We start from the raw sequence: 15575 nt of genomic DNA, 5'->3' as shown, positions 1-15575 counted from the left end.
CAGCTCAGTCTCCTGACCTACAGTTTAAGTAAAGTCAGTTCTGTATATACAGCAAAAAATATCCTTATAAAGTTCTATCAGTAATGAAAAGTCTCACACCAAATGAGTACTCTAATAGTATGCATCCCTAGATGAAACAGTCAGGCAAGTTTGGTCTGGGTACTACTAGCAACTTAAAATTACTTGGGACTGGATCTGTGCAGAAACTTTAACCTGCTTAATCATCCAGAAAATAAAGAACAAAAGAAGCATTCAAAACAAGTCTGATAGTTTACATTTCTTGATGCATCATTCATGCAAGTCTGCTCCAAGTAAAGAACATAATTACTTAAGAATGGACCTGTACATTAATTTTCCCAATAGTCGTTTCTTCTAAAACTTAAAGAAAATATAGTTTAAGGATACATAATAACTTGCTATTCATATTCCACTGTATTGCAGAACAAAAATTAAGTTGATAACAAGGATCATTAACCCAACTTATCATGATTTAAAGTAGAACCGTTATCTCAAAATTTCCTAAGAGGTTGCTGTTTTCCAAATCTTTACGGCCCCATTCCCAAAAAGTGGTGCGACAGCCTTGACTAAGCATTCTATGAGCCAAGTTGGGTTGAAACTGGCCCAGTGTTTCTGGCCGAGAAGATGAAAAAATTGTAAAAAGTTCACAACAATGAAGACAAAAAACAACAAAAGACAATGGACAAATTTTAATCAGAAAAGCTCACTTGAGCCAGGTGAGTTGAAAAGTAATTCTTGGATGGCCTATTTACCTGAAGGCTGTCTCTGATAGATAACATAAGACAGAGGGTGATCTGGGTCAGTAAACCCCTGACAGGACACATTGAATGCTGTCACTAGGGAGTAACCAGACTGAGGGCTGATGGTGCAGTTTCCTGGGGTAGGGGGTAGATTCACAGTCAGGTTATATTGCACTGTCACATTCCTGCCACTGAGAAAAGTTCCTAATAAATACACAGGACAATCATTCATTTTTGTAAACAGATGTTGTCTGAAAAAAAAGAGAATGTTACCAACTGAAAAGTGATTACAATTGTTTTCTCCTTCTCTATCAATTCCTTTTTTAACATTCAAAATTGATAAATTTAAATCTTTATTTTGAGGACACTTCCTTATCGAAATGAAATCCATTTAAATACCATTTAAAAGACATTTCTTCTCTGACCATTTTAAAACCATTCAGGAGCCATTTTATACCGTCAACTCTCTCAAGAATTCTCAACAGAAAGGATTATCATTCAAAAACCATTTTTCATTTTATTTCCATTCAAACCTCATTTAATATCCATTCAAACTCCATTTTTTTGGGCCTTATAACATGCAAATTAACCATTCCAAAACCATTTATGCAGATGAAAAGAAAAATGAAAAATAAATAGTTTTTGTTTTAACCATTTAATATCCATTTTAAAAACATTTTTACAATAATTGAAAAATGAAAAAAAGCTGGGTTCTCGATATCCACAGAATAATCACTTTAAAAATCCATCTTCTTAATAGTATAGAGTCAGTCATGAAACAAAGGTCAAATGTTTTATTTTTTCACAAACTTGGTTTTGCATTCCCAGAAATTTTGATGGATTCTCCTAATTCGATCTGAATAATGGTAGTCTGCATCTTTGACAATTTACAGTTTCCACGTTCATTTTGGTGTTCCATATGCAAGCAGTATACGTATTCTAAAAATAAAAGAAAATGCATAATGAGAAAAGAACGGAAAACTGCTTTGTCACATTTTTTTTTAACTACTGCAGCTGATCATTACTCCTGTAGCATAAATCAAATAACTTTTATGAGGTTGGTCTTCATGAACAATTTAAGTATACTTGTATAGCCCCGTGCCTGTATTCCCTATTTCATCAGAAACAAATGACAGATAAAATGCAGAAGAAATTTAACCATTTACCTGAGAAAATTGAGCAAGAAAATAGTTACAAAAGAACTATAATTGAAGTTAATAAGAATTTGCAATAGTGTCCCTCAGTCTAAGTTTTAACTAGATTGCTTTATAAATTAATTATTGCATCAATATGATCAGTGGACACTCCTAATGTACGTTTTCTTTCGAAAAAGCATTTTTCTGTTGTTGACATTAATTAAAATATGTACATATTTATACTTACTTCTCAAAAACCCTTTCAGTGATGGTAAATGTGTTGTTTTTCTTCTGCACCACTCCCCAAATATTAGAAACATTAAACTCTCAGATAATCATCCTCCAAGAAGTTAGTAATCTTATAATTCTACTTTGACCATCAAAGGTACAGTTTTTTCAGCATGAAAAACACTATAAATCTCAATCTTCCTTGAAGAATAATTCAGCCATCTAAGCTCCATCACTACCAGCTAGGTCGAAGTGCTCTTGTCCAATGTTAAAATAATTGCATTTACTGCTATGTGCAGTAAGTGCCAGTTATGGAAGAAGAATAGCCTAAGCGCGATAACTCTCCTGGCTTCAACCAAATTTCCCAAATATCCCCAGGTCATTAAATGCGCTTGCGCGCACATCCTTTCCGCTTCATCAATTTTGAACAGAGAACATCGACAAGAAATCAGCTTCAAGCCCTATCTCAATCAAGAGGATTATTGTATTGTATAAGTATCGCTCCTCAGGACATCGAAAAATGCTCCGTACAAAAAGAGTCTCCAAATCACCATACGCTAGACCCGGACGCGCCCAAGCTGCCGCCAAAAAGGCGAAAATCTCTAATACTACGACGAGACGGACCCAGGTCACACCCGCACCCACAGTACCAGTCGTATCAACTCAGCATGACATCCAGGAAAACCACACTCCAGCGTTGACAGCACCAGCTCCATCAACCCAAACTCCAGTGTTGACAGCACCAGCTCCATCGGCCCAAACGTCAGCGTTGACAGCACCAGCTCTATCAACCCAAACTCCAGAGATGACAGCACCAGCTACATCAATAATGGCAGCATCTGACCCCTCAGTCTTCTCTGCAGGTACATCAGCATCGTGTACTAATATCAATTTTGATGCAAATACACCAAATGCTTTAAACAGCGTTTCACACGCTTTGGGCGTGCATGTCTCGGATAGCTTGAGGCAAAATATCTTTGATAATGCATTCATTCACCTGCACAAATTGCTCCCCCTCAAACCAAATGACGAGCCCCAGCAACAGCTGGCATTTGTTAATGGTGAACTAGTCTTGAAACCCAAACATAAGGAAATCAAAATAATATCAATAGAAACATGGACAAATGCATTCCTAATATTTACCAGCATATACCTAACTAAATTCCCAGAACACATTCAGTCAATACTTAAATACATTAACATCATACACACTGCTGCACAGCGATCAACAAACTTAAACTGGCTCAATTACGACGTACAGTTCAGGTTAAAGCTATCTAGAAACCACACACTGGACTGGGGGTCTGTCGATGCAGAATTGTGGCTTTTGTATGTGACCCATGGCCAAACCACCCTATCCCAGCAAGCACCTAATCATACATCTAAATCACCCAAATGCTTTGACTTCAATTACAAAGGTACATTCGGCAGACCATACTGCACTTATCAACATGCATGCATAAAATGCTCCAATAGTCACCCACTCATAAACTGCCGCTGGCACAACAATCAGCCATTTCACACAGAGAGCTCTCAACTGTTCCAAGCAGAACAAACCCGCCAGCCCCCAAGCAGATTTCAGGGTAGAGGGCTCCCTCCAAACCACCCAAGGCCTCTGGGACTTGGCTCCAACACCAGTCAACGTTAACATCTTAAAATCAATGCTTAAAAGTTACCCGTTACAACACATAGCTCATGAATTGATCAATGGTTTTCAAGCTGGTTTCAACATTCACTATTTGGGTATTCGGGAATTTCAAAAATCTAAAAACATGAAATCTGCCCAGACAAATCCACATCAGCTTCAAGAAAAAATCGATCAAGAGGTAAAATTAGGCAGAATAGCTGGGCCCTTCAAAAATATTCCCATGTCAAATATCAAGTGCAGCCCAATAGGTATTGTTCCCAAAAAGCAGGGGGGTTGGCGTATGATTTGTAACTTATCTGCACCTGGGGGAAATAGCGTTAATGATTTTATTGACCCATATCTATGCACTGTTCATTAAACATCATTTGACTCGACAGTAAGAATGATAAAAGAACTGGGCCAGGGTGCCCTACTAGGCAAAAAAGACATTTCTAGTGCATTCAGACTCCTTCCTATTTGCCCAGAAGACTTTTCCCTGCTTGGCTTTCATTTTAAAAATTATTATTTCGATAAATGCCTCCCATTTGGATGTTCTATAGCTTGTGCCACATTTGAAAAATTTGCAACAGCCCTTCATTGGATCGTACAAGATCGAGCCAAAATTGACACATTAGTCCACTACCTTGATGATTTCCTTTTTGCAGGCCCCGCAAACACCCTTGTGTGCAAAAACCTCATGCAAACGTTTGATATAATTTGCGAAACTCTCGGCGTTCCTTTGTCAGAGGAAAAAACCGAAGGTCCTACAACATGTCTAACGTTTCTAGGGTTAGGGATCAATACCAGCAACCAAACCATCTTTATCCCTAAAGATAAACTTGACACCCTTAAAGCCCAACTTCAAAATGTTGCCTCGCGTCGCAAAATTACACTTAAAAGAAATGCAATCATTAGTCGGATCCCTGGCATTTATTTCCAAGGCAATACCTGCTGGGAGAGCCTTTTGTAGACGATTCTATGATAGCCTATCACAGGGACACAAAAAGCATCATTATATCACTATATCAAGGGCACTTCGTGAAGATGTAGCTATATGGCTCGAGTTTTTGTCTGACTTTAATGGCACTACTGTATTCCCAGATATGCGTTGGTCAGATAAAGACACTATCCACATATCCTCTGACAGCTCCGGCTCACTCGGATGTGGGGTCATATTTGGTTCACAATGGTCCTACCTACAATGGCCCTCAGAATGGTCACATCATGATTGTAGAGATCTGACCTATGTGGAGTTAGTCCCAGTCGCTCTTGCAATTTACATATGGGGCCACAAACTCCAAGGCAGAAAAATAATTTTGCATATCGATAACATGGCAGTTGTAGAGATAATCAACCAAAAAACATCAAAGTCACCAAGAGTTATGTCCCTTCTCAGACCCTTTCTTTACAAAATATTAAAATACAATATCCAAGTGCGCTGCGAACACATACCAGGTCATTCCAATTCTATTGCTGATGCCATATCTCGTTTTCAGTGGCTAAAGTTCAGGAAGCTGGCCCCCAACACAGACTACTATCCCTGCCAAGTTCCTCCGGAATTCTGGAACCATTTGAGCAGGAAGTAGAACAGCTACTCAGAGCATCAGTCTCCCATAACACTCAAGAAATATACCAGAAAGGTCTTGACTCTTTTTCACAATTTAGAAAACTTTTTAACTTGAAGGAATTGTGGCCCCCTCCTGTAGACCAATTAATAAACTATATCGCTTACCTATCATCAAAGGGGACAACATACACTACAGCCAAAACATACCTAGCAGGCTTAAGCTTCACCATAAAACTAGGTAACTTCCCAGACCCATGTCAATTTTTCATAGTCAAGAAAATGCTCCATGGCTTTAAACAACTCAAATATAGAAAAGATTCAAGAAGCCCGATAACATTTACCCTATTAGTTAAGATAATAGATTCGTTGCAACACGTATGCCGAAATTATTACGAGAAATTACTCTTCTCCTCTGCTTATGGCTTTGCATTCTTCGCTTTACTTAGAGTCGGGGAGATAACTTCCACTAAGGCAAACCCATACATGTGATAAGTCAAAGACCACAAAACTGTACAGGAGCCATAAAAAAACTGGAATTTGGGTGAAAAAACTGTACACTGCTTATCAAAAAACGGTACAAAAAAATGGTATAAAATATCGCTTAAATTCTTCTGAAATTCCATCGTAATCATTGTAATAAACATCGTATATTTTATACCTACGAAGATCTGGGTCAGATTCATGTATATTAAGACTAAAGTCATGTATATCAACTTTCGAAGTTGGCTTAATTTTTTTCAATCAAGTTACGTATACGAAACATTAACAGTAATTAAGTACCCCTTAAAAAATAAAGCTACCTAAAGGGATATTTGATACGGATTTATAGCAAGATAATTATCCCAATTGGCAGTTCACACCTTCGCACGCGATGGTTTGTGTACACTACACAATTATCAGAAAGTCAAGTGTCAAACACAGGTGACGTTTTTCAGTGTCTCGCGAGCGAGAATGAGAGGAAAATGGCGGCATTTAGCGAGAAATTCAAAATACTGTACAAATTTTCATATTCCGTGAATTTTGGTGTCCCGCCGGTACACGATGAATGGGCTCATAAAACTGTACATTTTGCGTACAGCCTGTACATATCACATGTATGCAAACCCCACCAGTTCCCCATTGTCAATACAAAACGTATCCATATCACAATCATCCATACTGATCACATTAGGGAAAACCAAAACAGATCAGCATGGCAAGGGCACAACAATGCAAATTAACAGCACAAAGCAAAATCAGGTCCTATTTCACAACATACAAGCTTACATGACCCATAGACCATCACAAACTCAAACATCTCAGTTTTTATGTCACATGGATGGCTCGCCCATGACATACTATCAATTCAATCAAGTACTAAAGAAAGCTCTAGATATCATTCCTCAAGCTTGACACATCAACATTCAAATCCCATTCATTTCGCATAGGGGTGGCAACTTCATTGTATATGCAAGGTACTCCAGAGCAAGAAATTAAAACAATGGGTAGATGGAAATCCAATGCTTTCAAGTCTCATGTTCGCCCGAATACTGTAGTCCTGTAAATAGTCAGTCTTACTAACTGTAAGCTAAGTTTGCAGGGACTTGCTGCAAGGTATGGATCATTGGATCTTCCATTATCAGACGAGCCGAAGATTACTGCATACGTTCAACAATTGGCCAAAACTTGTCTCTGGAGCACTTAGGCCAGGTAAAATTAATCTTTAGATTCTCATCCCCGCCCGCCCCTCTCAAAGTGCCCCGCCCCGTTGTTTTTTATTTTGCTTTTTGGGTGCCAAACGTATAATTTTCATGTATTTTTATTCAGCAAGAATCTGGGTCAAAATTTAAGAGTTATCTCCCGTCTGTATTAAAAGTTGCGTGGCGCTATTTATAGCAAAAAAACTATGTGAAGAACGGAGAAAAATCGGCAATAAAAGCAGTTTAAATATGTAAGGAAAAGATAATTTGTTAGTAAAGAGAAGGCAGAAAAGCAAAAATAACATATAAACACATCTAGATACCATCACTGGCATGGGCAAGTTTTTAAAGAGATTTTAATCAAGTAAAAACAGACGAAGAAAATACACATGGTCAAGTTTTAAATAACGATCTCCAGATGTATGTGATTTTGCATTAAAAAAATAAAACATCGTCCAAAGACTTTAGAGAATAATAGTGCTAAGGAAATGTTAAATCTTAAAACTGTTCAGGCCTAGGCTTTTCAGTAGAATATTTTACAGATTTACACAATCCTGTTTTGCAAATATGATGTATTTTAATGTCGAACATGTCAAGTCTCAAGAACGACTGAATGTATCAGGATAGTGTAAATCTGTGATATCTGTATATCACACAGAACACGAGTTGTTGGTAAAACTATAAGGTATTTGGGAAAAGGCCGATGAGAAAACATGCATATGCAATTTATTAGGATCAGCACCTCATTTTGTTTGGCGTGTGCCGTATCCGTGTACTTGATAATTTGTTAATAAAACTAACGTTATATATATTTTTAATTTTCTATAACAAGAATCTTCTGTAGATATTTAAAAGAATATGAAAACAATAAAATCTATTCATATTGGCATTAACATACTGTAAAATTTACGTGTACGAATGTTTTGTTGATACTTTCAATTAAAAAATAAAAAATAAAATCTGCCCACCCACCCCAATTTTTTAGCAAATTAGGATGAGAATCTAAATTTTAAATTTATATGGCCTTAAAGATAGATGTTACCTGGTATGGATCTGGGGGACTAAAATGGGAGCAACTTGATCAGCACATTGCCAGATTGATAAATCGCCATAATGATATCATGCCTCAAATGCTAATAGTTCACTGTGGTGGTAACAGTATTGGCCTTCAGCCCCTTAAAAAACTACAACTAGCCATGAAGGCATTATTAGCCTCCCTTCATAAAAAATTACCAAACACACTTCTAGTATGGTCAAATATACTCCCTCGCAAATACTGGCGTTACATGATTTCCAGCGAAGCTGCAGAGAAATCTAGAAAAAGAATAAATAATTCTATTGGCTGCTTTGTTGTTCAGAAGTTAAATGGGGCCCTCATACGTCATCCTGATATTAAAATAGATCAGCCCAAATTATTCCTCGATTGCGTACATCTATCGGATCTTGGGAATTCTATTTTCACAACTACAATTCAAACGGCATTGTCCAAGTTTCTCACTTCAAGTCAAAAAGTTTTCCCCATCCTCCCTTAATGCAGTATCTGTTCATGGCTTGCAAATGGCCCCATTATACCATCCCAACACCCCCCCCCCCCCTCCAAATTTCTGATAGTAGACACATGTGCATTGCATTACTCATTCCCCCCCCCCCTCCCCATTTTTCCCCTCAGTTCATGCTTGATGATATATTGGTATGTTGTATTGAATTGTTTTGCCAAATTACACATTGTTGTTACCCTGTATATTGCATTGAATTGTTTTGCTAATTATTGTGTTGCATTAGACATGATGTCTTGTTTGCCAAATTTTCCGCCATTTGTTGGCGGATGGATTGCTGTCTCGAAATTCGCGTACAGCAATCCACTTGGCAGAATTTTGCAACAAGCCATCGCTGGCAACTTCTGTTTACCCTCCAGGGTTGTCAGCACCATATGGCTCCTCATTTCTGCAGACTGTATGCGCCAAATGCCAGATTGAGGATCGGCGCTTACTCATTGACACTTGCTATATTTAAATATTTGATTATTGTCCATTGTTTTGATACCATTGTTTTATTATGTAATTACCTTATAATGTTAAACAAGAATAAAGCCATGACAGATACTGCCATTCTGAATTGCTTATTCTTTCGAGATAATTGCATTTACTGCTATGTGCAGTAAGTGCCAGTTATCGAAGAAGAATAGCCTAAGCACGATAACTCTCCTGGCTTCAACCAAATTTCCCAAATATCCCCAGGTCATTAAATGCGCTTGCGCGCACGTCCTTTCCGCTTCATCAATTTTGAACACCCACCCACCCCCACCATCTTAGTTGTTATATTAGGCTACATCAACATTACATAGATCCCCACCTATCATTTAACACATTTAGATACATATACATCACATTAGTCGGATAAGTTTTGTACATACATATACAGTGGCGCCTCGTTAATCCAGATGCCTCTGTCCCCAACGAAATCGTCCGGATAAATGAATCGTCCAGATAAGTGAATCACTTCTTTAAAGACGTACCCTCTCAAAGCATGTACATATGAACATAGTGGTGGTATCAAATGAAGGCAAAGAAAACACTTTTATTTTACCTTGACTTATTGATTTTATTTTTATAGTTATAAAAGAAATAATTAATATTTAAAAAAGAAAAAAAATAAAATGTAATTTACACGATGAAAAATGGATAGGCAGTTTTAAGTTGAGACTTCCTTTTCTAACACAGGAAACTTTACTCGCCTTCTATTTGACTTGTAGTTACATGGGCTGACCAAATTTTGAACTGCTACTGTTTTATTTCGGCACATTTTTTTTTTATTTATTCAAGCTCATATTAAGTAAAATTGTTCATAATCACCATTGAGAATGTTCAAATGACTAATCCCGTATATTCACTACATAGGGAAGTAAGTAACTAAACACTGTAATCAGTGTACGTATTGCAAACATTCAACATAAACACAAGCCATATTCAGGATTATCAATACTTTTTCTATAAACTCTAAGTTATATACCTTGAAAAAACGTGATCGGCATTTATAACTAACGCCAGTTACGTATTTCTTAGTGCATTAATAGAAATATAATTTCTTGAATTATGTATCATATATATAATAAATTGTCTTATGAAAAGAAAAAAAAAAAACGTTTCAAATAATGTTCGATCGTATTTTGATAAAATTACGCAACTCAATACCACAACGAAATCTCGTGATTTATTATTCAGTAAAAAAATTGATTAACAACTCTCCAAAATTCTCATAAATTTACTCACCGTTAGCAATTTATTCTATTCTGAACGAATTTATATTTAATTAATGCACAGTATAAGCTAAATTCTTTGGGCTTTATAATATAAAAGAAGTGTGTTTTATCCGAGGTAAACACACGCTAATTATAGACGCTATTGTTTAGAGGTCACAGGTAACCGCCTTTAAACTGACTCCACGGACAATGTTTTTACAATAATTATCACTACTGCAAGAAAGGTGTGAAAAGTCGTTCCTCGAAAAATTACTGTCCAGATAAACGAGTCATTTTTCAATGAAATATTACGTTTTGTAGTAGAAATTGACCGTCCGGATCCGGAACGCGAATTTCCGGATTAATGAGACAGAATAACGTGGAAAAAAATCGGTTCCCAAAAAATATCGTCCAGAAGGTGAAGCGTCCGGATTATTGGCGTCCGGATTACCGCGGCACCACTGTAGTAGTATTTTTTTTTCTGTGTTTCTGCTGTTATCATTTTATGATTCCAGTGCCACATTGACCATCGTCATGGCTTAAGTGACCCTTCCAGTCTGCAATCCATGCCTGCACACTGCAGAATTTTGCAACAAGCCATCGCTGGCAACTTCTGTTTACCCTCCAGGGTTGTCAGCACCATATGGCTCCTCATTTCTGCAGACTGTATGCGCCAAATGCCAGATTGAGGATCGGCGCTTACTCATTGACACTTGCTATAATACTTGATTATTGTCCATTGTTTTGATACCATTGTTTTATTATGTAATTACCTTATAATGTTAAACAAGAATAAAGCCATGACAGATACTGGCATTCTGAATTGCTTATTCTTTCGAGATAACTGAAAAAGGCGGTCACCACAGAGCTGGGGAGGAAATCTCACAGCCACTGGCCCATTATACAAACTTGGCTCCTGGCATCAATTAACTGCTGACAAATCTTGAGGGTTAAGAGTACGCCTAAGACTAACCATTTCTTCCTTTTTTCCATTTCTCAGTAAATAAATGGAAGAAAAATGGCAAGCTCAAGCAAGGTAGATCACCAAACTAGCATTTCTTTTCCATTTACTCCAGTAAATGGACAGAAAATGGTGTAAATTTACCATTTAAAAAGCATTTTCTAACAAAAATGGTTTTTAAATGGTTCTGAAAAATTGAACGATAGAGAAATGTAGGAAAAATGTTTTTGAAATGAAAAATGGCTAGAAAATGCTGAATGAATGGAGATAAAATGGAAAAATGCCATTTCTTTTTGCTCTGGGCTAGCTAGCTGACATCATCTTATTAAAAAAAAAAAAAAAAAAAGTTGTTTGTAGAATCAATTACAAATGGCAATTCTGTTCATTCCATAATTATATACCGTACATGTACCTGTATAGAAGATTTGCTGTTGTTCATAGCTCTCATTAACAGAGATAGTAAAATTAGAACCATTCTGTGGAGGACCAATCAGCACGTTACACTGAGTACCACAGCCATACACAGTCCAGGTATGAGATTGACAGGAATCACAGAGACTCTGTAGTAGCAGGGTCTGTCCAGGTACAGCCTTATCTTCACAGTTAAACAGGCAGCCAATCACAGGATTTACCTTGTTACATACAAAATGACAAGTTCTTCTAAGAACTCTACTACATTTTAAAATGAATGAACCTTAACCACAAATGTTCACCCAACTTTACTAAAAAATTACATTTAAAGGAAATCTTTCATATGTGTTCTTTATTCTAGGTACATATTTCACCTAGACACATACATTTCATCTAGACACATATTTCAATGCTCAGTGCATTTTTATCACATATACTTGGTATATATTACTTATAACTGCTAAAAAAAACTAATTTCAAAATGAGAAAAAAATACTTTTTGACCAAACTGGAACCTGCTACATCATCCTGAGAATTAAATATGACCAAAATGATATGACAGAAAGTCTTAAATTCATGCACCTTGTACACATATGAAGTCAGCTGTCTGAAAAAGTTCAAGTCCTGTGATTATTATATGGGCCAAGTTGTAGACAAACAGATTCAAGAAAGATAGATGCACAGACATGTTCTAGAAAGTACTGCAGAATAAAAACACAGAGATTTGTAATAGGAAAAGTAGACAGTCGAATTATTAATCCATAAGTTAAATGTGACACTTTCTTTGTTTCATGCATCATTTATAATTTGGTAAGACATTGAATCCAAATATATTGAATTTTAAAGGTCAAGATTCTGTAAAAGTAGGAATAAGCCTATTCCAAGGACAAAAGAAATTAAAGTACTGAAAGTACCAGGAAATTTAATCATAGCAATGAATTTTATACACTGAATGGAATTTTAATACACAGTGTAGTTTGAAATCTATCGGAAAAAGTTATTATCAGTACTATAAGAAATATTTCATTTTTCCGTAAAAGTCTTTAAAGTTTAATAAATAAATGACATCTAATGCAAAACCTTGCTTGTTAGATTTCTTATAAGAGTATAATTAGAGAAATAATGGTACATTTTATTTGTTCATTGTTGTAGGTAGAAAAAACTTTTTAAAATGAGAAATGAATCAGAACAGATTAACATCTCATGAAGATAAATAGAAAACAGAATATGCTATCTTATTTTGACAGATCAAAACAATCTGTTAAAGACCTTGATATCTTGATCATTAAAAACAATGATTTCCATAGTTTGATAGTCAGTTTAACACATACAATGACTACATCTTAGTTATGTCATTACCTGTACAGTAATGGGTGTGGCTGACATTAAGCCTCGACTGTCCATACATTTCATGACTACATCTTAGTTTGTTACCTGTACAGTAATGGGTGTGGCTGACATTAAGCCTCGACTGTCCATACATTTTACAGTCAATCTCTGTGTGTAGTTATCCTCTTTTGGGCCTTCACTCAGATATAAAGGAGAAATTAATGGCTCATCAGACTTCATCAGCTCTGTCTCCTGACCTACAGTTTAAGTAAAGTCAGTTCTGTATATGCAGCAAAAAATATCCTTATAAAGTCCTATTAGTAAGGAAAAGTCTCACACCAAATGAGTATTCTAATAGTATGCATCCCTAGATGAAACAGTCAGGCAAGTTTGATCTGGGTACTACTAGCAACTTAAAATTACTACGGACTGGATCTGTGCAGAAACTTTAACCTGCTTAATCATCCAGAAAATAAAGACCAAAAGCAGCATTCAAAAGAAGTCTAATAGTTTACATTTCTTGATGCATCATTCATGCATGCCTGCTCCAAGTAAAGAACATAATCATCCAGAAAGGTCAGAAGCAGCATTCAAAAAGAAGTCTGATAGTTTACATTTCTTGATGCATCATTCATGCGAGTCTGCTCCAAGTAAAGAACATAATCATCCAGAAAGGTCAGAAGAGCATTCAAAAGAAGTCCTATAGTTTACATTTCTTGATGCATCATTCATGCATGTCTGCTCCAAGTAAAGAACATAATTACTTAAGAATGGACCTGTTCATTAATTTTCCCAATAGTCGTTTCTTCTAAAACTTAAAGAAAATATAGTTTATAGATACATAATAACTTAACTTGCTATTAATATTCCACTGTATTGCAGAACAAAAATTAAGTTGATAACAAAGATCATTAACCCAACTTATCATGATTTTAAAGTAGAACCGTTATCTCAAAATTTCCTAAGAGGTTGCTGTTTTCCAAATCTTTACGCCCCCATTCCCAAAAAGTGGTGCAAGAGCCTTCACTAAGCATTCTATGAGCCAAGTTGGGTTGAAACTGGCCCAGTGTTTCTGGAGAAGATGAAAAAATTGTAAAAAGTTCACGACAATGAAGACAAAAAACAACAAAAGGCATTATGGGCAAATTTTAATCAGAAAAGCTCACTTGAGCCAGGTGAGTTGAAGAGTAATTCTTATATGGCCTATTTACCTGAAGGCTGTCTCTGATAGATAACATAGGACAGAGGGAGATCTGGGTCAGTGAACCCCTGACAGGACACATTGAATGCTGTCACTAAGGAGTAACCAGACAGAGGGCTGATGGTGCAGTTTCCTGGGGTAGGGGGTAGATTCACAGTCAGGTTATACTGCACTGTCACATTCCTGCCACTGAGAAAGGTTCCTATTAAACACATAGGACAATCATTCATTTTCGTAAACAGATGTTGTCTGAATGAAAAAGAGACTGTTACCCACTGAAAAGTGATTACTATTGTTTTCTCCTTCTCTATCAATTCCTTATTTAACATTCAAAATCGATAAATTTAAATCTTTATTTTGAGGAAACTGACATCATCTTATATAAAAAAAAAAAGTTGTTTGTAGAATCAATTACAACATGCAATTCTGTTAATTCCATAATTATATACATGTACCTGTATAGAAGATTTGTTGTTGTTCATAGCTCTCATTAACAGAGATAGTAAAATTAAAACCATTCTGTGGAGGACCAATCAGCACGTTACACTGAGTACCACAGCCATACACAGTCCAGGTATGAGATTGACAGGAATCACAGAGACTCTGTAGTAGCAGGGTCTGTCCAGGTACAGCCTTATCTTCACAGTTAGACAGGCAGCCAATCACAGGATTTACCTTGTTACATACAAAATGACAAGTTCTTCTAAGAACTCTACTACATTTTAAAATGAATGAACCTTAACCACAAATGTTCACCCAACTTTACTAAAAAATTACATTTAAAGGAAATCTTTCATATGTGTTCTTTATTCTAGGTACATGTACATATTTCATCTAGACACATATATTTCATCTAGACACATATTTCAATGCTCAGTGTATTTTTATCACACATACTTGGTATATATTACTTGTAACTGCTAAAAAAACTAATTTCAAAATGAGAAAAAAATACTTTTTGACCAAACTGGAACCTGCTACATCATCCTGAGAATTAAATATGACCAAAATGATACGACAAAAAGTCTTAAATTCATGCACCTTGTACACATATGAAGTCAGCCATCTCAAAAACTTCAAGTCCTGTGATTATTATATGGGCCAAGTTGTAGACAAACAGATTCAAGAAAGATAGATGCACAGACATGTTCTAGAAAGTACTATAGAATAAAAACACAAAGATTTGAAATAGGAAAAGTGGACAGTCGAATTATTAATCCATAAGTTAAATGTGACACTTTCTTTGTTTCATGCATCGTTTATAATTTGGTAAGACATTGAATCCAAATATATTGAATTTTAAAGGTCAAGATTCTGTGAAAGTAGGAATAAGCCTATTCCAAGGACAAAAGAAATTAAAGTACTGAAAGTACCAGGAAATTTAATCATAGCAATGAATTTTATACACTGAATGGAATTTTAATACACAGTGTAGTTTGA

Source organism: Saccostrea echinata, unplaced genomic scaffold (assembly GCF_033153115.1).
Source record: "Saccostrea echinata isolate AGI-Se365-2 ecotype Australia unplaced genomic scaffold, CSIRO_AGI_Sech_v1 ptg000009l, whole genome shotgun sequence".
NCBI lineage: Eukaryota > Metazoa > Mollusca > Bivalvia > Ostreida > Ostreidae > Saccostrea > Saccostrea echinata.
This window is presented reverse-complemented; position numbering follows the sequence as displayed.